The sequence below is a fragment of the Tympanuchus pallidicinctus genome, unplaced genomic scaffold (assembly GCF_026119805.1).
Source record: "Tympanuchus pallidicinctus isolate F22 unplaced genomic scaffold, pur_lepc_1.0 scaffold12, whole genome shotgun sequence".
NCBI classification, from domain to species: Eukaryota; Metazoa; Chordata; class Aves; order Galliformes; family Phasianidae; genus Tympanuchus; species Tympanuchus pallidicinctus.
The window spans coordinates 5,176,529-5,201,409 of NW_026294637.1; the positions used below are offsets into that span (position 1 = coordinate 5,176,529).

General features: G+C 41.0%; 2 long non-coding RNA genes across 7 annotated transcripts in view; one reads left to right on the forward strand and one right to left on the reverse strand.

Annotated features, from left to right (window-relative positions):
* The window catches only part of LOC128075164 (uncharacterized), a 175,721-nt gene extending 151,489 nt beyond the window's left edge, over positions 1-24,232 (forward strand). For 3 of the 5 annotated variants that reach the window (XR_008203680.1, XR_008203678.1, XR_008203679.1), the window contains 2 exons: positions 14,509-14,689; positions 18,967-24,232. This is a non-coding gene — a long non-coding RNA (uncharacterized LOC128075164). Of the gene's footprint in view, positions 1-9,289; positions 9,400-14,508; positions 14,690-18,966 lie in introns of all 5 variants that reach the window. The other 2 variants (XR_008203677.1, XR_008203681.1) reach the window with 1 other exon arrangement.
* The window catches only part of LOC128075163 (uncharacterized), a 58,205-nt gene continuing 36,847 nt past the window's right edge, over positions 3,524-24,881 (reverse strand). Inside the window, exons 10-12 of one of the 2 annotated variants that reach the window (XR_008203676.1) lie at positions 21,110-21,197; positions 9,320-9,468; positions 3,524-7,742 (exon numbers count right to left, since the gene is read on the reverse strand). This is a non-coding gene — a long non-coding RNA (uncharacterized LOC128075163). Of the gene's footprint in view, positions 7,743-9,319; positions 9,469-21,109; positions 21,198-24,260; positions 24,562-24,881 lie in introns of those variants that run through there. The other variant, XR_008203675.1, reaches the window with a different exon arrangement.

Consider the following 24,881-nt stretch of genomic DNA (forward strand, 5'->3'; position numbering starts at 1 on the left):
TTCACAGACAAAGCCCTTCCTCTTCTTGCTCAACCAAACTCCTGCTCCATTTTAGATCACAAAATGTTATCACCACTGAGTTGAGCTGGCTTCACACTGGCGACCCTCGGAGCACTCAGGCCTGTATGAGACAACCCAGCTGTGCCAAATCCTGAGCTGAAGCCTTTCCATGAGGTTCATCTGTTTTAGATCAAAGGGTTATAGGGCAGCTCTCATTGCAAAGCACTGGGAAAAAAGAATCCTTAAACCTTTTGATTCCCGCGGTCTTTCAACCACCAGATAAATTAAAATATTTAATCAAAATCTAATGGCAGTGATCTTGTTTGTACAAATGCTTTATTATCCTGTGCATTTTAACCACAATCTGCCTGGTTCCTAATGTGACCTAAAGAACCAGTCGGCATCTATTACAAATGCAAGGCAGTAAGCTTCTGGCTCAGCAATTAATCACTGACATGGAGGAATTTCTTCTCTCCAGGTGGGGAACCCATCCAAAAACTAAGAAAAATAATCGGGCTAATTAATTCTTATCTGCAAAGAGCAATTAGATAAATGACCTAAAAACAGGCCTGTCACCCCTAGTGAGGTGCTCAGCTTCTAAATAGAATAATATCTCTTTGCCAGGCCACCTCTGCGGTGAAATGGAGATCACAGAGAGGAAGGGGAAAAGACGGCATGTGGGGAGGGAATGGACTGATAGGGGAGTAGGTTAATTAGAGCTGAGACCAGGCACTGATATAAAAAAAATTAAAGCAAAGCTCCGCACTTGGGTAGGTTGATACGATCCCATCACCTTCACAGCTATGCCATTGTGCATCCAGAGGTACTGAAGAGAGTGAAGTCGTGTCTCCAAGCTACTTTGGAAGACAAAAACCACTCACCAGGCTTACCCACCATTGCTCTGCATTTCACCCTGGTGAGTGGTATCCCTGACACTGCAGTCTATTAACTTTGAACTGTGCAGCTCTAGAATGGAGCAATGGTGCTGAAGTGAGATGCAGAGTACCATGTTTCAATTAGTTTGCTTTGCTGGTCTATTTTTTTGTTTCAGTCAGGGAATGTGCAGTGCATTGAGTTCACGAATGAGCCAAATGCACAGGCAAAGAGGCAATAAAAGCATCTGCACATCAGACCTTTGGCCAACTACGTATCATCAGCAAGATCCTGCTGTCCTCTCAGACAACTCATAGTCTGTCAAAAGCCAGAAATGGTGATAGAAGGAGGGGAGAAAACCTCCTTCCTGTCCTTTGGAACAGTCTAATATTCAAAATAACATGGATTTTGCAGCCCCTTCCTAGTTAAAGACCGTGAAGCATCCCCATTTGTGTATAGGAAGCCTTGTCCCATGCTGGCATATGTCTTCCTTGGTCAGTGTGCAACAAGGTATCATTTCTTTTATCCTGCCCCTCCGCATGCTTAGATCATTTCTGATGGTAGGAGACAAAGGGAGACGCTGAAGTAATTGATTCAAGCTTATCTAAGTATTTACAGAAATAAGCCTGAATGACTAGATATAAAATACTAAGGCAGTCAGATTAAGACAATCCACTCCAGCTATAGTTAATCAGGGCTTTAGCCTCCAAGGAGCTGATTTGAGACTAATAAAGTATTTTCCAGCTTCCAACCCCCATGTCAATCTCATTCCTCTTTCCTTGGAGCCATTAGCACAATACCAAATACAAATGTAAATAACAAGGCTGCAGGTAGCTCATAGATTTGCTCTGTTTCCAAGCTCCAAAGCCTCTTACGGTGGAAAAAAAAATGCTGTCCCAGAAGCCACAGATGTTCGTAAGAGACCTTTATCTCTTTCTGAAAACTTGTGTGACCAAGTTTCCTATAGTTTATACAAAGCAGATGCCTGCTTAAATGCTTTACTCAGAGCTGCCACGGTTCCTACACTGAAGCAGTTAACAATAAATTATAAGGACTAATGGATTAGATCAAGATGCATGGAAACACTGTATTTATTCTTAAGAATGATATTTCGCCTCCAAAAAAAAAACCCTAAAACTTTGAGGGCTTGGAGAAAAGATATATATTCCAGATAAGTACTTTGCTGCTTATATTGGCCAAAATGCAGCAGCACTAAAGCAACAGGCTATGCTTAAACACAAAGGAAGAGGCATGCAAATCTGTGTCACTTTGGGTTTGCATTTCTTTCCCATGATGTCAACACGCGATTCAAGGAAAACCAACCATCTACAGGTTGCCTGAGGATCCCTTTGTAAAATGGATGCTTGTGCTGAAGATGGACGGCTCAAGCCCAGGTCTGAGCTTGTACAGGATTGGGGATGTTTGGTGGAGAATGTTTCGCTTTCTGCTTGCTGCAGAAGCAAGGTTCATTGCTGAGCTTCTGTCCACTTTGTAAACCACACCACAGTTCAAAGTGTGAGAATGAATAAGCTTAAGTTTGGGTCTTTTCCTGGATAAATCAAAATGAACTAGTCTCTAAGGATAGGCTGTTGAGGAATGCAGATCGGCAAACTGGCAGATTGCTCTAATACATTATCTTATTTTTTCCTTTTGGATAAGATACAGGAAAGTTCTCAAGAAATTTATACTCTGATAAGAATATACTTACATTATACTTATACTAGCAAGTACTTGCTAGTAATTCTGGCCCATAAAAATGCTGAGAACATTCATGGAAAGTCAAAAATGAACAGTAGAGTTTGTAGGCAGGTAAGCATTTGCAGATAGTGGGTAATGCCAATGGGACATTCTTCAGGGTTCCCAAGAGAAGGACTGAATGATGCAGATCAACAGTACAATGCCAAAAGCAATTTCAGTAATGATGTAATTGAATTTAATAAAGGAAAAAAAAAATAAAAGCAAAATAAAAGGGAGAAGCCTTTCCACCTGCATTTTTTCTGCCAAAGTCCTTCCCTTCTATTCCTGAGCCTCCTCTAACACTCACAAGGAAGGCCAAACTGAGGCTCATTCTTAACTTACCTAAAGCACGCTGCTGTCTGCAAAACATTGGTAATATCCATGCCTGCAGTAGATGTTTAGGGCTGCCTGGAACAGAAAATAGTAGGAGCAGCTGGAATGTAACTTAAGTCTCTAATTCTCTGCAAATGTCTGAAAGGGTGCAGTTTCCTCCAAGTGCTGTACAATGTTTTGAAGCCAAGAGAAATAACTTTTTTTTTCTTGCATCCGAGTCACTTATGTTTAATTTATACAGAAATAGGTACGGTCTCCTTCAGCACTAGAGCGTTGGGGTGTTTTTAATGAATAACTTATAAGAAACAGTCACCTGCTAACAGGTCAGCCTCCCTTTTGTGTTTCATTCCAGTTTCATTAGTAAAGAAAAAAGGCCTTTGATTGGATTAATGGAAATAAAACCACAGGGACTAAATTATAAAGTATCCAGTGGTTATTTCTAGTAGCTCCTACTTGCAACCATGTTTTCTATCTACTCAGGCTCAAAGCTTTGGTGTATAAATACATCTGTCTTAGACTGGAACATGGAAAAGGTTTTGTTTTAGCAGAAATAGCAGTTCATCTTTTTCTCTGCAGTGATTCAGCTGGGCAGACTCTGCTTTTGCGGGATTGCTGAGCTGCTGGGGATGCTCTCAGTAGAAACTTTGCTGTGGACTCTCTGAACCTGCTTTTTCTCCTCCTCATATCCTTTCACCACCACCACCACTGTCCAGTTATTTTTATTTATGTATTTATTTAATGTCATTGAAATAGCATTATCTGGAGATGGCTACAGGCAGGACGCAGAGCCATATGCTCAGCCTAACTTATATAAACAGTGTCCTGGATGACAGCCTTTCCTAGCCCATCTGCAGCTGCCAGGGAATCCATTATTTTTCTTGTCCCTGGGGAGAAAAAGTTCTTGAGCATCATTACTCCTAGGCAAATGTAACTGACTCTACCATGCACCCTAATTTGCTTGCCATAATTATAGGTCGCTCACCCCCTTTTGCAATTTATAAACCCTTTTTATTTATTTTTTGTACTTATCAATAATGAATGGAGGCTAGTGAATCATGGGGCTGTAATATCTGAATATTATGAAAATGCTAATAACAAGGTATCATAGGCAGCAGCACCCAGGTCTTATCAGCTGGTCAGATGCTCTATTAAGCAGCCAGTGAGGAGTTCAAGCAAATTGGTTATGTTAATGTCCTGTAGTACTTAGGGAAGATGAGGAGTTAGCAATTAATTTTTTTCTTCTTCTTCCCAGGCTGCAAACCGACAGGGCAAATTTATATTCCTCCTATTCTATGGGACCCCAGCTCAGAAGGGGGGCAAGGAGGAAATGCAAGAGCTTTCTGAGATCTAATTGAACGATGCAACTGCAGAGCTGGTGGGAGGCCAAGGGGGTGAGCAAGGAATAAATAAATAAATATATAAATAAGTAAGCAAGCCCCACAACAATGGGAATGCCACACTCTTCCCCATTCATTCAGCTGACAGTGCTTTTGCAACTTAAACCTGTTTTATTAATTATGTTTGACATTTCCTTAATTAGTTTCATTTACATCCCATCAGCCCCTACCAGACGATTGCCCCATACATCATTTCACCAGAGGACTGAGATGCCTACAGAATTACAAAAACACCCTCCCCCCCAATCCTCAATAACTCATCACTGTACACTTCATGGATTTTTGAGAATGAATCCTTTCACCTGCTATGTTTCTTAAAAAATACACAGCTTTTTTGTCATCTTTTTAAAAAGGATTATGACGTTTTCAAAGGCACACGATGCTGGACTAAATTTCTATTTTCATTCCATGCACACGGTTTGCTTTGTTTTACAGTTCCCATGTATCTTGACATTGACAAAGTATGGACTTTGCTGAAGAATCCCTTTATGTGGGCCCTGTCCTAGCTCCACTGAGCACTGCTACCCTGCCCCACTGCCTTTCTCAGATAGCTCTGTATGCTCACAATAGCTTCACAATTTATAGGCACGTTCCTGCTGTCCCCATAGTTGTTATCCAGTTTTCCACATATTGATTACTTTCCACAGGAGACCTAAGACAGATGTTTTTACAACTTTAGTAAACGTATAGTTTGGTTGTTTAATATCAATGCCTCAGCTTGTTCTCTTGCATCTTTGACCGTCCTCTCCATCCAACCATTCCATGAGCTGAAGTACGCAGATTTTAGGCTGCAAGTCATGCCTTAGCACAAGGATAACCAGGCGATTTGGATCTGGAAACTGCTCAACCACCATCATGTGGGTCTGTATGAAGGCCCTTGTGCCCCATTGAAGTAGCCAGCTCTATATCCCAATCTGAGAGCCACCCAGTATGAAGACAGACATGGTGCTGGCAGATGTCTGGTGTCCAGCCTGGCTTTTCTGACCCGCACTCGGCACAAGACTGACTGTTCCTAACTGGGGTACAATGACAACCTGTTTGTGCTAATCCTAGACATGCTACCAGGAGCTGTCATTCCGGAGTCATCACACTCTCTGTTGATATCAGTGAAATTAATCATGCAGAAGGAAAAAGCTTGTATGAAAGCAGATAATTATTCCCCTGTTCTGGAGTAATACATACAAGGGAAAGTGATTCTCATTGTCTTGGCAAACTATGACATTTCAGCACATTTTCTGCTTAGTATTGATGTTCAGGCATCCTTTCTCCGTTATGATTTGTAGGTCAGAGTTGGTGCACTGAGAACTGCATACAGAGAGAGAGGTTTCTTTCTTGTTGACTGTTGCCCCTCAGATACAAAGCCCTTACTTAATTTATAACATAAAAAAATGACACTGTGGGAACATACTGATATGATAGTAAGTAACTTGATAGCCTGCATTTCTTTTGAAAGTTCTAACTAAAAAGATAGCTGATGAATAGTTGTCTCTAACTTATCAACAACTGTTCTCAGGTTGGATGTTAGGAAAAACTTCTCAGAAAGAGTGGTGATGCATTGGCACAGGCCGCCCAGGCAGGTGGTGGAGTCACTGTCCCTGGAGGTGCTCAAGAACCATGGAGATGTGGCACATGGAGATGTGGTCTAGGGCAGTCACAGGCATGGGTTGATGGTTGGACTGGATGATCTTATTGGTCTTTCCAGCCTTAATGATTATGTGATTCTATGATTCCTGTAAGAGTAGTCCAAATCTCTGCAACGGAGCACAAAGCAGGGATCTGCCAGCTCAAGCCTTCCCAATACAAGTACCAGATGGACTTGCAATCCCCAATAAAAGAAATATTCATGCAACATATGGAAATATAGTAACTAGAAGAAAAACACTCAAAGAAATATTGATGTGCTTACTTTCTCAGTGGGACTTATTTGGTAGGGCAAAGCCGGCTTCACATTGTCTCTTCACTGCATTTTTCAGCCCTTTTGGCTCTGGGATCAGGTTGTGCAAAGCCAGGCAGATATTTCTCCATATGCAACAAGATCCAGATGTTACAGATGCTCCTGGTCCTCTGTCCTGCTCAACACCCCTGTGGCTGAACCTAGCCCAGGTTATAAGCAACTGTCTCCTCAACTTCAGTTTGCTCAGAAATTTAAGCCTTTGTTTTAATAAAATTCTCCAAACATTTGATCCTTGAAGGAGAGGCAGAGGGAAGAAAATGGAGAAATGGGGCTCACAGTTCACCTTAGAGGTTATTACATCTGCGCTTTGGAAACTAGCAGACGTCAGGGCTGGAGTTCCACAGTTGGACTAGACATAGAGAAAAATCTTGCAATTTGTTCTGAAACCGGAGAGATTTCATCCTATTTTGGAATCCTTCCAGGTAAAAGCCATGCCTGGGACCCTATCCAGATTTTCTGCAAAGCAATGGCTGTTTCATTTCCAGATCATTTCAATCCTCAAGATCAAAGGAAGCCTGATTTTAAAAGCAGGAATTAAGTACTGGCAAAGAAGAAGGCAGTTTTAACAGCGCTGTAATCATGCACACGATTTGCAGAGAAGTTTAGTCAAGAAGTTTTTTTTTGGGGGGGGAGGTGGTTTTGTTTTGTTGTTTGCCTCTTGCTTCATTCCTTTCCTTGTTCTCTCTTATCTTTGATCCGAGCATTTCCCCAAGACACTGCGAGAACAAGGGTGTGAGACGAATACGAAACAGATTGCGGGGAAAAGGTTGATAAGAGGCATTCAGTAGTTGCTGGTGCTTTTCTTTTTCGAGAATGCGTCTCAGAAGCAGTTCAGAGGAAATCTGGAGATATGAAGACAGGGGATGAAATACATATCCCAGTGGGATCACAAACAGCCCTGGGTGTTGTTCTGCAGGCTCTTGCTTCACAGAGTGGTTCTTTTTGAGCTGGGTTGGCTGCTTTTTAATAATGTCCTCTTCGGTTGTTGATGCTCTTTCATGGCACGTTAACCTCAAAGGGTTTAGATCATTTCCCAGCTTTCCTGTTTGGATTCCCCTACATGCACATGAACACAACCCCCCAAACCCTCCAGTTCAATTATGCACGTTTAAAAACCTCCACTAAAACAGTTCAGTAGATTTAGCAGATGCTGCCAGGGCTTCAGATATATCTGAAATAGCATCAAATGGTAAAAAAAAAAAAAAAAAAAAAAAAAAAAGAAAAAAATCAAAATATTTTTCTGTCACATGCTGTCATACATTGTCAGGGAACCTTGTGCTGTAGCTGCAGTGAAGTTGAATCTGATTAAAAGATCAGCAAACAAGGCAGGTTGAGGGGAATTTGATCTCATCATTGCTGTGCCTGGAAATACCTGTCATCTTCTAGGTTGTCCTGCAGTGTGACACTCTTTCTTATCCAGTTTGCCAATGGACAGTCATGGTGACATTCTGTGGAAGCAAAACAGGGAAGAAACAAACCAAAAAAAAGACCTGATCCATTCCAGTTGTATTTTCAAGTCCTGTATTATTATTCCTCTGAGATCAAGCCTAAACATAAATACTAATTATCAGAGCTACAGACAAATGAATAATTTGATGTAAAACAATCCTGCTTTATTCAAATGAGAGTGGAGGTGAAATTAGAGCTATGCAGGATATTATGTTAAAAAGCACACGCACATACACACAAAGAAAGAAAGCAAAATGTCTAATTTTAACGTAGTGTTGTTATCTGTGATTAATGATTTCCGTGGGTGTATGACTCTTATGCAAAAATGCCATGTAATCATGTACATATTTGATTAAATAGCTTAATTTGTGTTCATTTAAAAAAAAATAAAATAAAGCCAAATAAGCTAGATAATGAGTGGGCGTGTTGTAGGAAAAGCAGATGGGATTTGAGGCACTAGCTGTGTTCAAAGGAAGCCACCAATTTCACTTCAAGAATATTTGCGTATGAAAGCTGATATTTTCTAGAAACATTCATGAGTAGAACACAGAGGGATTTTTTTATTATTATTTTTATTTTTTTGCCAAATTCTGCTGTTTTTAATGAAGGCACATAGGAAAAAAAAAAGATCAGCTGAGACATTTCAATTCCCACTCCTTGGGAAGAGCATCTTTATTTATTTATATTTCTGTGTTCACTGGGAATGTTTTCTTTCCCTGAGTCAATTATACCTAAAGAAACTCACTGTTTACTTCTGAGTTTCTGACAACAACCTCCTCTTTCTTTGCCATCACCTGTGGCATTAAATATATAGATTTCATCACACAATGAAAATATTAAAAAAAAACAGCTCTCCAGAATGGAAATAATGGGATTTTTTTTGTGAGTAAATCTGTGTAAATCACAGTGTCAAATGAATGGACAAAGCTTTAACGTGGCTAATAAACACATCCCTCTGTTTTGTGCAAGGGGAATTTTTATGAAAATGATCAAATAAAGTAATAAAAGAGAAGGGACTTCCCCTCTGGGTTTATGAGCTCTCTCGTTACACATCATGTATGACACACTGACTGGCAGAATATATGATGGGCTGTCATACATTGCAGTATGACTTCAATTAGGATGATAAGATGACAAGTTCCCATAGTTCATATATGGGTTGGCTGTGTTGTATTTTTACAACAGGGTTCCTGCTTTGACCTCTTTTTCTAATGTTTGATACAAAATTTAAGGGGCTGGTTGAGGTCAGAGGAGACAAAATGTGACTTATGTTGGGGGTGGGAGAGGAGGGCCATTTGTTTCTTTGTTTGTTCTCCTATCCAAGGAAAAGATCCTATAATTCAGTGTCTGACTCACTATTAAAAATAATTAATGCCAACAGTTCAGCCCACACTCATAACTCCAGAGTAACAAACCAACAAGTGCAGCCTGCCACTCATGGCCAACTGTTAAAATCACACAACCTACAAGCAAATTAGGAGGCACAACAGGCAACACAAAACACATAAGCCAACATCCACAAGTGTCACCATTTATTGCTTTATAGCAAACCCATGAATCACAGAGCCAGAAATACTTTCATCTCCACAAGAAAGAAGCTGACATCAGGTCTATGAAGACACACTGGAGGAATTAGAACCACAACATTATTTGCAGGTAGTCCCATGATAGGCCCAAAACCCCTGGTTTGATACAAGTGGGAAACACTACTTGAAGGAGTGGCATCTGAGATGGGTTTCCAGGTGGTGGTGGTGGCATTTTTAATCATGGGGGGCGGGGGGGAGGGAAGAAAAATGCAGAAGTTAGAGTTGGTTACAACTTCACCGATGGCTTTGAGATTCTGGGAAAATTCCCATATGAAAAAAGAATATACATAGTTACATATATATATATATATATATACACACATATGTATAAGGTCTTCCTCTGGGGCTGTGTTGCAGTTCTTTAAATGAGTACATTCCAATGGTTATCATGATCAAACATTGCTCTTGTAGGACATACATGTAACAGTAGTGGGTCAGGATCAATCTCAGAGTGCTTCTGCGGCAGCTATAAAACAGATACAATGAAGATGGAAACCTATTCATTGTCTGCAGGGCAAAGCATGCTCCATGATAGCACTGATCCCCAAGACCATCATCTTCCTGACCCTAAGGATATTCTGGCCAGACAGCGGTGCCTCATCAACTCAAAATTTGACCCAGACATTTTACATTGTGGCATTATTTGAGACAGTCCACCAACCTGCAAAAGCAAAATGTTTTCCAGCGGAAGATCAAATATTTTCCAGGTGGTCTATTCTGCAGATTCAGCGTTATTGCAACAGATTTGCCTTCAAGTCAAAAAATTGCTTGTGTACAAGTCTCAAAAGCAAATCAGTAAGTGGAAAGAGCAGGATAATGGAGGCACTTATCAGTGAACAAAGGCAGAGGTTTGGTTTGCATACACTCAGGTGGGAATGACTCTGACTTTGAAGAATGACACATGTCATGAAATAGCTGTGCAGAAGAATATACCTCAAACACGCCGAAAAAGAAAAGCCTCGCTGGATAGAAACTGAATAGCAAAACTCACTGCACTTCTCATAAGCACAGATATCAGTAGTTACCGGGAAGAATTTTCTTGGCATCTACTTCTTGGGATAAATTGAGGTCTAAATCTAGGCTAATGTGCCCGGAAGCTCCTTGTGGAGGAGAAAAAGAAAAAGAGAAGAATAAGGGTGAAAAATTCAGCTGAGTTTAATCTGAACAGTGTATCCATCACCAAAAATGATACAAATCAGCTATTACTGGATCATGCAAAAGCAACTCCACTACCTGTGATCCTTCCTTTGCTTTCTAAACCGCTTTTCAGCCCAGCCTAATGAATTGTCAGAACTGTCAGACAGCTCCAAGGAATGACAAATGTCTATGATTTGCTGCTGCTGCTGCTACTTTGCTGAAAACACCTGATGTATATAGTCTTGAAATCCTGTGTTTTGTGTTAGAGGCAAGGGTAAGCTGAAGGAATTGGTGTACGTGTGGAGTTATTTTCTTTCATTTTCTGTATATGTAGTCTAGTGAAAGGAATCTGATAAAAGAAAGTTCAGATTGAATATTAAAGCACTCCCAAACCAAGAAATGACCAAAAGCAGGCAGAAGATACAACCCCAGCTGGTCCATTTTGAACATTTTACAATTCCATACTCAGCTACATTATTTCATATTATGTATTATAACTGTCTGTGACCCAGCATAAAACTTGCAATGATATATCCCCTATTCTTGTATGAGGCTTTCTTCATCAAAATTATAGATAGTAAAACACAAAGCATTCCAACTCCACGAAGAATTTTTTGACAGACAATAAGATCAATCAAATAATTAATTTGACAAATATCAGAGTCTGAGTTATACAGGCTCCAAACATTTATTAACTTGCAGCCAGATTCTGTGAACATTTGTCATTGACTTAAATGGGTCTAAGATTTCACTTCTTGACGAGTGACAGGCCCTGATGGGTATTTAGTCATTTCTGCTATACCAGATTGGCACTGTACTTAATACATTTGCTAATTCTGTCATAGAACTTACTCTCTATAATGTTCCTCTGCACCTTGCCTGAAGAAACTCTTGTGAATTTGTCCTCTGAATAACACACAGAGAAAAAAATACACTTTGGGGAAATGGTGGGATTCTTTTGCCTAATTATTCACTTGTCCAGCACATTTAGAAAAGGCTTCTACTGACTGGAGAAGAGTTTTTGCTGCTTTGGAACTAGTCAGAAGGTATTTTCAAAAACAGATCCCACATAATCAGGACAGTTGAATGAAGTTATGAGAAAATTTCATTATGCGAATACCTACTAGATGTTAGCTGCAAGCACGGTTCTATCCTTGAAGGAAGGGCACACTTGAACTTGATCTGAGTAAGATTTGGAGGGTTTCAAATTTTAAGACTGCAAGGGAAGAAACAAAGTCCTGGAAAGCTGAACCGAGTGCATCCACAAACAAGGAAATAAGTGGATCATTCCTCCTACTGTCACAAAGTGAGATTACTGAGCAATCTACATGGAGAGTAATCTACTTGGGGAGCTGATCCAGATTCAAAGGGCTACTAAAAGTTGGACTTTTAATGAAAACCATGAAGACATTTTGTTGTTTTTCTCATTTTCACCCGGGGGAAAAATAAGTGTTGTTTGTAGATCAAAGCACACTCTCAGCCACTGTTCTCCAAGTGTACGCAGTGATCTCCCTGGTTAGCGGATCCAGGACTGATGCTTCAAAGTTGAGAACCGAAGCTGAGCTAAATCTCAGTGTTTTATCAGTTTCTTTAAGATTTTGGGCTCTTTGCAAGCCAAGAGCACCAGCCAAACATATTTCACAAGGAGTCAGGCCTCGTCCAAACAGGGAATACTTGCCTAATCCTCATGAGTATGATTAGAGTGGTGCTTGGGAGGAGCAACAACAAAAAAATTGCAAATTAATTCATTTACATGAAAGACAGCAGGAAGACCTCTATGCTGTGTGTCTTGCAATAAAACACCACCAGAACACACTAGCACAATTGCTATATTGGTCCGGCATATCTGCAGATGGTACTACATAATCATCTCTCTCAGCATCACACCGATGAACACTTTCCTCCTCAAACCACTTGTTTGAGTCTCCTTGTTTTACAGACAACGAACTGCCACGCAGAGAAAATAGGTCAGGACCTCCTGCATATCGGTTTCCTTGCATCTATCGAAATCAAGAAAAATCAAGGCTTCAAATAAAGGTTAAATACAAAATAACCTGAAGAATTTGATCTAAAAGGCTTCGCCCTCAGAGGTCAGCAGCAATAAACAAGGCAGTGGAAAAGAGTTCCCCCATACAGTAAGTGATTGCCTAAGTACTGGGGTAATGCACCCTCTCCATCATGAAAAGATGCATTCTCAGGCCAAAGTGCCTGCCTCATTGAAGATACTGGGTTATCTTCACCCTCCATGTAATGGAAAAAGCGCATTGATGGGACTAACTGGATCTTACAGGACATCTGCTCTGGTGGACAGCCAGAGTATAGTACCCACCCAGCAATGAGAGCTGAGTTCCTGCAATCAGCCACAAGAAGGGGCAGGAGGAAGTTCTGAGATACACTGCAGGACATGTGAATGCACTGCAAATGAAGATGTGTATATCCAGACAGGAGAAATAATGAGAAATAAATGCCAAAGAAATTACTGGATTCCTCTATTAGATTAACTCTGGTTTGACAATAGTTGGGTTTGAGGAACTCCTCTGTGATTTAGGAATAAGCTTTCTTCTCTAAGTGGCCTAAAACTCATTGCTATATCATCACTTGATGTTGTCAAATAAATAATCATGCGAAATCAGCTGCAGAGAAAAGTCTCCTGTAGAACCGAGTTCATGCATGACATATGATATATCTCTTCAAAGGGACAGATACATCTTTCTTACAGCCAGCATGCAGCTTCCTTCACTGCACCTCTGCTTCCATCCAAATCACCTCAAATAAATGTGAGTTCTGCTGTGTTCACAGTAATTCCTTCATTTTTAAACACATAATGGAAATGTATAACTAGTCCTCATAAAAATTTATATCTCAATTCGTCCCTTTAATTTATAACAGGCCCTCCAGGCAGTTATTATTCAAACATTAATAAAATGCCTATGGATCACCAAAAGCATCAATTTTCACATTCACCTCCCCTTCTATTTGTACATATATAAAGCCAGATTAGACTTAATGCCACTTCTGTGTCTAACAACAATTATGCCTTTAATAAGATAGGAACAAATGATATATTATCTTAATCATGTAAGGAATTTGAGTTCTTTTTATGAAACAAAGTTGAATTTTTTATGCCCTTTGTGACAATTGTTACTTAACAGCCTATATGTTTGGATATTGCAGTTTATGCAAATGTTCGTGTTCTATAAATTTTAGATTTATCTCCATTTATCATTCCACATGTTCTAATACAGAGACATTATGGTTTTGCATGTGACTCTGCACACAGTCTAAAATATGATTAGGACACCTTTCATTTATTTATACCACGGAGAAAAGGATAGAGGGGGGAGAACGGCTTTTGCAAGGGCCAGATCCTCAGCCTCCACAAAGAGGAGCGTTGCAGAGCTCTATCTCACTGCACTGACATAAATCCATCTGATAACTTGGTCTTTCATTTGCTAAAGTTAAATTTTAAAGGATTAAAGTTTACGAGCGAACCCAGGCTTCATTCTGTACTCCAGAAGCAGTTGCCAACTCACTGTATATCACACTGTAGAAACGCTTACTCATGAGAGTAATTATTGCTAATATGAGCTCTCCTGCAGAGAGACAAAGAGATCCTTTGCACGCACAACAGTTTTGGTCTGAAACTCATTTAAGAAGAGCAATGATCATTTACGGCCATAAAAATACATAGGAAGGAATTCCCTGCGCTTTCTCATTTTTCTGTTGGGAAACTTAAAGCCTCTTGAATTTGGAGAGTGGGAAATGTAGATCGTAGGTCATAGTTTGATTCCATGTAAATCACTACTGGTGTGTTGACACCCAAGAAAGGACACTAGTGTACGCCATCTGAGAAGCTGGCCCTTTGCATGGCCAAAAAAAGAAAACAACAACTATAATAATACACTCAAAGCATCCAAGCTCTAGAGCAGGTTCAGTTCGGCTTCGGACCTCTCTCACATGAATTACCGGAGGTGTTTCAGATGGGTGCTAAACTAAGGAGAAATATTGGGAATGAGAATGTCCCCATGCTTTCTGTACACAGGTAAACCAGCATACATTGAGTTCCACTGCCTTCATTACGGAAACTGCATCTGTAACAACTTTGCAACCAGGCAGTACCTGCCCAGGAAAGCTGTCTCCTTCGGAGAGCTTGCAGCATTGATCTGGAAGATGCTATTATGGTGTCTCCCACCCATGCCCATAGGATGCTCTCACTCATTCAGGTAGGCACTCTCTCTGTTTTCCATGCACCGTAGAAAATGCTGATGAAGATCCAGGGAGGGGCCAATACCAAAGTGAACCCCATTAAGACCAGAGCTGCCTTCCTGTGTGTTTCATTATTAATACTGAGCTCAATTACTCTGATTTCTTCTGTTGATGAATAAGCAGCACCAGAACCAAGTCCCTGGCTGATATCCATTTGTCTTTGCTTATAAGTGTTAATGTGATCCTGTTCCTTTAAAATCAAACTCCTGCTTCAGTCACTTTACGTCTTTGCAACAATAACTGTCTTTTCACTAATTGGTTCTGTGTAAATGAAACAAGCTGAAAAACACTGTGGCACCAATAAATATTAATAAGTTATTGTTTGTTTTCTTTACCTTGCTTATGAATTCATACAAAGACAGTGCTAAGACATTAACTCCAGTCTATTAATTGCCACCTGATAATTGCCACCTGATACTTTTCTCCTGGATAATTAGGTACCCATTAGTTCTAATCAAGTAGTTACTTAATTATTGCAGTAATTAGTCTAATGGACTAGCAAATTGAAGCTTTATCACTTTTGGATACTTAATGTTCCTGACAGAGTACTTCACAAGTGTCAGGGTTCCTGATTCAGCAACCTGCTATCCACAAACCCCCTGTTGCCACCACCACCCCATCCACGCTGCTCCCCAGCCACTTCCTGAAACCACTCATGTCTGAAGCCAGAGGCAATATACATTGGAGTACTTCTTCCTTCTCGTTTCCCTTCCCACTCCATCTATGCCTCCCCTCCTGTGCTCTTACTGCTCATTCCACGCCAAAAGAACTTTGTTGGGAAATTAAATAATGTCTTGGCATGAAGATCACATGCATTAGGCTGTACGGCAGCACGATTCAAAGGAAGGAGCTAATGTTGGCAGGTGTGGGAAGAAAAAAGCAACTGTGAGGGGAGAAATAATAAAGTGCATTCATGAATACTCAGATGCAGCCAGGCTTGGGGAGAAATAGGGAGAGGAGCAAAACCGACTGGTGGTAAATGAAGGCATGGCTCCAAGGTCTGAAGCTGGTAATAGGTCTCTCTTTCATCTTTGAATCAGAGAATCTAACATATTTTTACAGAAATAAAAATAAAATGGAAACTATTTTCTGCCCATGGACTCTGTAGCACAGAGATTGGGTGGTAAAGTGATCACTAGCATTTCTCTCATCCATGTTTTTATGATTAACTTCATACTTAGACCTGAAGGGCTGTCAATCCTACATGTAATACTTCCATGACATTCATTTCAGAAAGGGCATGTGAAATGCCATCCTCACACCTCTGTCCATGTACCCGTCCATATGTTGTCTTTGTGGATTGTGCTTGCTTTTGGATCTCGGTTTGAGACAGGCATAGACATTTAGGAGCAGCACAGCATTAAATGTGGATTTCTGTCTCCCATTGATCATCTGATCCAGATTCTCTCAAGACTTTCATGTCAGATTTGTATCAGAATTGATCATCAAGCCCCTTGGCAAGTGTCATCTGCCCCAGGCGCTGCAATGTGTATCGTATAAAAGCTCACTGTACTGGGAAGGGGAGAAAAGGGGGGGAAAACAGAATAGATCCTGCACAGAAATAAAGAGTTTAACTCCATTCAATAACGCTTGACAACTTGCTAATGGTTAAACTACTTCACATATGTGGTAGGATTATGTATTCTGAAATAGATGTATTTATCTTTCTTGATCAGATATCTCATATTTCCATTACTGCTAGGTCTGTAGCACCGTCCAGGGTTTTGTACAGACAAGGGCTTCCGACTGTGCCTTGACTGAGCCCTGAAGGACGGACAGGGTTTCCAACCAGCCTCGGCTGGCCTCTTATGGATTGGAAAGAACAGTGAGAAGTAAAGGTTATTACTCCTCTGGGTTTTATAGAAGCATTTTAGCAGAAGGGACCCTTAATCGTCATCTAGTCGAATTTCCCTGCTCTGGACAGGGACGTCTACAGCTCGATCAGGTTGCTCAGAGCCCAGTCCAGCCTGGCCTTGAATATCTGTAAGGATGGGGCACAGAACAAGGCAAAGTTTTACATTGGATCAGAGCTCTATCATGCTTCTAAACTGCTCTAATCTCAATTATCACACACAGTACCCTAGTCAGCCATACAAGGCACTCGTAAACCAAAATATACCCTATACCCCAGTGTCCTGACAAACATCAGAATTTCATTTACCTAGAATTTTCCTCAGCACGTTCACATTATCAGAACTGAAAAGCCAACAGTTTTCATGGGAAGCATAAATAAATTCTCCCAATTCTTACTGTATGAAAAATAGAGTCCTGTTCCAGTTACATTATACTCTTACCCAAAACACAACAGACTGTGACAAAGAAGTCACCAGCTCGTGAGTTTTCTGCCATAGCCCCACATGCATCCATCACAATTGGCTGCATATGCTCATTTACTCTGAAGTTACTCTTTAGGTAACAGTCAATAAAACCTTATGCCACTATTGAAAAATCACACCACAGAACTGCTTAAACACCTGCGTGAGGCCACTGAGCAATAACAATCCCATGTACTCAAAGCAAAATTAGGTAAAGCATACTTGTCCCATTAAGAAAACATATTGCTTGAAACTACAGTGCCTCAGGATGCTTAGATTTTGCTCCATAGGATACAACTACCGTCCTACCCAACACAGGACCTGCACTGACATGAGTTCAAGTGGCTCAAACTGCTGTCTCTGTTGAAGGCTCCTGGCAGAAGAAATTTACCACTGAGTGCCTCATCTGACTTCCCAGCATTGCTCTGACTTCTCTGACCTGCTTAGAGTAAATTCGGTCCAAATCTGGACCAAAAAAGGGTGTGATGGCAGAAGGGCAGCAGGCTGGGGGGTCCATCCAAGGGTCTCCCTCATGCTGTGCCCCTGGTGGGGCTGAACAGAGACCATCTGTCTCCAGCGCTATTGATCCAACACAAGCACTAAATTCATTTTAAGGATGCTGAGAGAGCAAGAAAACTATATGTGACAGATGTTAGTCACGTTGCTTAATGTACTACTCGAAGGTGTTCAGATGCTCTGGTGATGAGGGTGCTAATAAAACCAATTCAGAATAGAATGAAACAGGCTAAGGGAGGATTTTTAGATTTATAAAGCTAAAAAGGGTTTTTAGCTTGAGGGGGGATTAAATGTCATACTGTCCACATCATCAATTTTCCCTCTGGATTTGACTTTGAATTACTTGTGCAGTTCTTCAGCAGTGACATGGCAACAGGCAAATTAGAAGACAAACTGAGAAAACCTTTTATGTTGGAAATACCAGGAGAAACAGTCCAATGATTATTGAGAGAGGGAGATGCAGAACTCATTAAGGCAAGATGACTTGGAAAGATAACGACGGTGTTGCATGCAAAGGAAAAGTAAGGGAAAAAAAAGAAGCATAAAGAAGCAAATTCCTTAGCACTCCTTCCCTATTTCTCTCTATGCACTTTCTAGCACTTCATTTCACAAGCTCAGTAGGCAATCAATTTTAGCTTGTATCAATTTGGCAGTTTAAGATCTCCATAATAGTTTAGACCACTCCTGTTCAATGGGTTGCACAGCTTTTGGGAAAGGCTGAGTGCTGTTCTGGGGAGGCAAGATGCTTCCAATTTCCAAGATAAAGGGAAGGAAGAATCAGGGAGGTGAGATGCTTCCAATTTGTCTGTCCAAATCTAAGATTCTTTCATAGAGTGGAGCTTATTATTGGTAAGATCTCAGTCTTCACTTCTTTGAGGAGTTCCTTGAGCACTGCTTTCATGCTTCACCATTTTCTTGTTTTTGTGCACATGGAACAAATGCCGGCTAGGAGGACACAGGAGACAAGAGAGACCAAAGATAATTGTTCAGCCTTATGCCACTAAACAAAGAAGGGTTGCTTATCTCTATGGGAAAGTTGTAGCCAAGTATCTACAGGGCAGCATACAGAACACCCCATGAGCACTTCTGGTAAGCACTAAGTGCAAGATACCTTCAGAAAGGCAATAGAAATTAGCCTTAAGAGAGATGCCAGAAGTGGGGGGTACTGATTCACAGGCAGTCTGGTTCTTGCTTCCATTCCCTGATTCACAACCAGCTGCAATATGATGACGATAAGAGCTTGGTGCCCAGTAAGTTCAGAAGAGCCCTAATGACCTCAGGGTTAAAACTGAGAAGGAAGGAAGGAAGATCAATCATTCTGAAGTCTGGACATAAGAATGGCTGAAGTCCTGGATCGAGGGATCTTTGCTTTTTGTGTAATTTTGGTTGTTTCTTTTTTGCAGGTTCTCAGCTGCCTGTCAGACTGGGCCATGATGAAACTCAACATCTTGCAGAGACATAAAATGGAAAATAGGCAACTCATCAGAAAAGTAGCAGCTGTTTTACACCATCACAAAACAAAATCATCATACACTAAAAACTAGATTTAGCAGTTTAAAAGAGCCGCTAACACAAAATTAGCTGGAGACAACAGCGTGATTTTGTAACTGACAGTGCTTCATTCAAACGCCCTAATTCATGTAAAAACTACTTAGCAAACATTAAACGCCTGATGCTTTTGGAAAGGAGGAGAGCATTCAGACTTTCAATGGCTGCTTAGGAAGAATGCATAGATTTATTACATCTATTTTTTTTTTCTTTTACAAATTTTAAATAAGCATCATATCAAAAGTACCACCTCTTAAATACCAGTGATGCTACAGTCCTCCTGACAGAGGGAGACACCATGCTTTATTGGTGAGCTATTGTGTTTACTGGGGGCTGACACCTGTAAAAAGGTTGTACGAGGCTTCTGTGATGAATGAGATGATATAAGAAGGCCGTGAGCACTTTGGATCATCAAATACTTCAATAACTGGATATGGCTGTTCATACAACCGTAAGTTCATACACATGGAGAGGATATAAAGAAGCAGCTGCCTTCTGAATGAGCTTTCTGTTGCCTTCTCATACGTGTACACAATCTGTTCTAAATGCCACACAATCTTTCCTTTGTCCCAGAGGTATTTCTCATTGAGGATGAAAATTTCCCTGTGCTATTGCTATGTCCTGCCCATAGCTAACACAGCTTCTGAAGGTTAGAAACTTGCCTGGCAAGAAATGTATCTAAGTCTATTGCTACCAGAGTGTATGTGGCTTGGCCAGAGACCTGTCATCTAGCAACCATGAAGGGATGGTTTTTGATTGTTTGGAACTAGATTTAAGTTGTCCATATGACTACTAGGAGAAGAACTGGGTTTATTTTTTCTTTTCTCCCAAATCAATCTAACAATAGCATCTAGTGCATTTTCCCTGCCTGTGGAACAGGCTCAACTCCATTGTCCTTAACAGTCCCTGTGGGTTTTGTAAAGTTAATAGCTTAGAAATAGCTTGGAAGATTAATAATAATACATACGTGTCAAGAAGGGAATATTACCACTGACAGTAATAGCAGTTATGCTTGTGTAGATGAAATCCACATGCTTTTCAAGAGAGGCAGGTCTCTGACAGCTCCTTTCTGACCTGAGTTAGTGGGAGCACATGCATCATTCAACAAAACAGTGCTGTCCTAGCTGAGGTGCTTCCATGTCTCTGCAGTGGTAAACCCCTTTGCACTTCTTGTCTTGGGTGATTCTCCCATCAAGTCTCATCCAACTGCTGCCTGACAAAGCAGTCCTGGTCTGGATACGGAATGAGGGAGGGATAAATATTAAGCTGAAGCCTGGCTATTTGTTCAGTGCAGACAAGTTGTGGCCCTGAAGAAGTCTTTTACCTTCCAATAAATTGAAGGGGTGGGGGTGTAAAATGTTCCACATCCTTCAAGGTTATTTTTATTTAGATCCCACTCTTCAAAAGACTATATATATGGATGCAAGAGTCAAGGTGCAATCCAAAGTCTGAGAAGTTATAGACTCCTTGAGACAGTCTCTGATGGATCTGAATTTTTCAGCTAAAGAACATCTATGCTCTTGACCTGAGACCTAGATTTCACATTTCAGGAATTAAATGAGCATCATTTTCTAAAAGACATTAGACCAAGGCTGGGCTACACAAAAGATAGCTTCAGAATTTAGATGAAGACACTGACATGACAAGGAGACTTAAAACCTGACATATTTTGCTTCTGTTGGAAAGCCATACTTGGTTTGTTACACCCCACTGTGTCTTCTTATGTACAAGAGGCAAAGTAAAAGTGGAAGTTGTTTTGGACTGAGCATCTCAGAAGGCAGAAGGCTCAGTGACCTAGATGATCTGGCCTTGTCTTAAATTACTCTCTTCCCAATTTATCCTTAGACTGTGCCAAAAACCTGCCAAAATATAATGGAAATGTTTGCGATCCCTGCCAAACTGTGAAGCCTCTGGCTCTGAGATATTTCAGATGTCTTGATTAGTCTGAAAGAGATGGGCCTGAAAATAAGGGAGTGTGAAAGGAAAAGTATTTCCTACCTGCAGCTGCAAAGCTGGGACTCATGTCCGAGCGTTTGTCTTGCTCCTTCCATACAGACAGATGGACTTTCTCAGGATAGAGTTCAACCTGCTTAAAAAAAAAAAAAAAAAAAAAAAGTTAAAATTAAAATTAAAAACAAAATCATGATGGGGCAAGGAGACAAGAGCCTCCTCCCACAAAAGGACTGTATTCAGCTACAAGCAGTGAACCCCTCACCTTTCCCTTGATGCAAACGCTGACATTTTTGCAGGCGTGTCCCAAAATAGGGTTTTTCCAGAAGGCAGCCAGCTGCCCAGATGTGCCACTGCTGCAGTCCTGAGGAGATGAACAGAGGACCTTGCAGCAAGCAAGGAGCAGAGCCTATGAAGAGACTGACTGCTCTTGTTTCAGATCAGATGGATGGCTCTAAATGACCTGGAAAGATGTTCCCAGAGCTCTGAGCCACAGCATTAAGAGCCAAGACACCACTAGCACTTCTGAAGTTGTTATTAGTGACTGAAGTAGCACTTGTCAACTGCGACTACAGTTTCAAGCAATAGTTTAACAGCATCAACTTGAAGTAAGGTTATATCTCTGTGTGCCTGGTGTGCTGCTGACACTTAAAGGAAATAATTGGTAGACTTAGAGCAAGGGCAGACGCCAGAGGTAGAACAGTGGTAGAGGTTGGATACTCAAAGCATAATTCAACAATTCTGCATGAAACAAGAGCTGAGAATCCATTGCATGCCCTGGCATAAAAGGCACAAGGAAGCTGTAACCCAGCCTGCAGAAAGTGCTCTGCTCTGCAGTCATCAGCTGTGCTGCTTGGATGTTTAAGGGCTCAGCTACAGCTGCAGTCTGCAGCCCTGTCCCAACGAGAGGACAAAAACATGTTGCCCCTTGCAGTTCTTGGCTGGCTTTTTTGGAAAGCACGTGTAATGCAATCTCCAGCTGATTTCTGGCTTCAGGACAGCAAAGCCAAGAGAAAATATATGGGTATATGTGCTTGTATGCTGTGGAAAAGAAGACAGGAAATTGTCTGGAATGAAGCGCTCAGTCTCATTTTACCTGTAGCTTGGCTGTGGGATGCTAAAATAGAGGAATTAGCATGCAAATCCAGCAGTCCCTTGGCTGTCATCACCTTCCAATTAGCTACATTTGATTTCGGTGGGCGCTGATGGATTGTGTCAGCAGGTGAGGCAGTATGAGGAGAGGTGCTCTGGCTGCCACAGGCAGTAGAGGGCTGTGTGTTTGCCTGCTTTTCCCCCTATGCTGTCTGCTAGAATGATGCTGGCTGCCAAAAGAGAAGCACCGGAGGAACTGATTCTGATTTGAATACGGCCAGCAGGGTTTCAGCAGACCATGCTATAGCTGTACAATGTATGTGAATTAGGAGGATGTCTTCAAAGCGAAGAGTAGCTTGTGTTTGGTGAAACAATTTGACGAAGCAGAACTGCCATGAGAAAAGGGCTGCCAGGGGAATGTAGCCAAGACAGATGTGACTTGGTCATACCAATAAGTTAGGGAAATTGCATTTACAGAGCAATTTTAAAGCACAGGAATATGATCCAATTTGTCCAGAAAATTGGATGTTTCCATGAATAAAAGCAAGCAATCCCAATCCTCTGCAAGAGTTTTAGTTTTGTGGAGGGCTGGAAAATTCAGTGTCTTTTCTGTTTGTTCATTATGAATAAAACTCTGAAGGAAACAGACACATTTTTGGATAAAAGAAAAAAAGCTCAGAATAGATTTATGAGTCATTGTCATAGCAATAATATTTGGGTTTGTACGCATAGGCAGGATTGCCAAGAGAAAAGTATGGGAGCAGAAGAGGCAAAGGATTATTATCTGCAAAGTCAACACAAAATTGGAGGGTGGGGATGGAGGTGAAGGGCCTCCTTCAGTCAACAAGAGCAGCATCAGTGAAGGACTGAGTCACAAATGCGCAGAATTCACAGAGCAAGCAAAGATGTCAAAAGTGGCTGATGGGTCAAAAGCCTGAGGCTGGCACTCTGCTCTTAGCTTTTGCCCAAGAAGAAATAGGGGAAGATTTTTTTTGAGAGTTATTTCAGTTGGAGGTATGATTGGCTACAGAGGACAAAGGAGGTGGAGAAAGAAAACTGTATAAGCCTAGAGAGGGAAGGGAGCTCCAGAGACGCATATTAGACAAGGAGAAAAACTTACAACTTGAAAAAATAAAGCACATTATTGAGAGTGCTGAAATAGAGAGAACACTGATAGGTTCAGGAGTATGAGAAAAAAATTGAGAGGGGAAACCGAAGATCAGGACTTGAAATTAGACTTCTAGGTTATAAGGATATAAAAAGAAAAATGCTTGACACTGAAATGGCAGAAGGAGGAAGAAGAGCAGAACAACTTGATTCAATTTTCACTTCAGAGAAGTCAGCAAGAGCATCCAGAGTTTATTTGTAGAAGCAGTCATGTAGTGGCAGTGGGATCTTCATATCTCATGTTGGATGATGGGGCACTGGGCAGCCTGCCCTGGTTGGTGACATCCAGCCCGTGGCCAGGGTTGGGGCTGGCTGGTTTTAAAGTCCCTTCCAACCCAAGAATCTGTGATTCTAAACAGTCACTAAAGCTCTAGAGAATATGCAGATATAATAAACTATATAGCCTTTACACTGAAGTACAGTGGGTACTTTCAGAGTTTTATAGTACGTGTTTAAGTCACACCTTCACCTCAGGATCTTCTAAACTCTATGAACTATTAGCAGCTGGAAATGAAAAATAAGAAAAAACTTGCAGGAAAAATATTGCAATTCCTGTACAAGCTTGTAAATACTGGTATTGTAGTGTGCAGGTGGGTGCATGTGTTTTATAATTCCAGAAAGTGACAGGTAGGGGAGCTCTTATAAATTTATTATTATGCAGTAAAGCACACCAAATATAAGAAAATATGCTTAGTTTAGTGTAGGGAAAAAGAGAACAAAAAATTATTTTAGAACCTGTCCTCTTTTGTAGAAATTGGGCTGGAATTTAACAATATATGTCAAGTGAGGCAATTGTTTAGTTCTAAAGTAAAATTCCAGGGAGTACTTTTTACATTTACACATGAATGGTGAGCCATCATCTTAAGCTGACCATGAATTTCTAATTTTCCCCCCACAAAATCTTTCTTTTCTTACTTCTGCAGTGACCTGGCGCACACACATACTAAGACTTCTAACGTAAACTATCTTCAACTTGTTCATCTTCCTCTAATTTATTACATATAGAGTGTGCCATAAATGAAGGCAAAAAGGAGAAAGTAGAGGAAGAAGTAAAAAAAATGCAATTGGAAGCAGGTGTTAGAAGCTGGGACCAGGGTTGGAGGAGGAGAGGACAATGTTAGGAGACAAAAATTGCTCATAAGTGGAGAAGTGGAGCTGGAGTGGACCAGACAACTTACCAGGATGGGAGCAGAGGATATTCCGACTCCAGCCTGAGCTGCCAAAATGGCGTCACATTTATTCTAAAAGCAAGGAACAGTGAGAGAAGAATTTAAGCTACTGTTAACAACGACATCCTGTTTACCTATAGCGATAGTAACGATGGGACTTTGAGCTCTGCGTCATCTCTTACTACTTCTTTTGATTACCTTAAAACAGAGGATGCCAAAGGAGCTTAGAAGAGCACCGTCGGCACCTGCCCCAAAACAGGACTGGAGATCTTTCCCGCGTCTCGCTGAGATTGAGAGCTTCTGTCCTTGAAATGTTAAACTCATTATCTGGAAGGTGTGGACAGTGTCGTGTCTCAGAAATCCAGCGCCCAGAAGAAATCTGACAGAAGTGT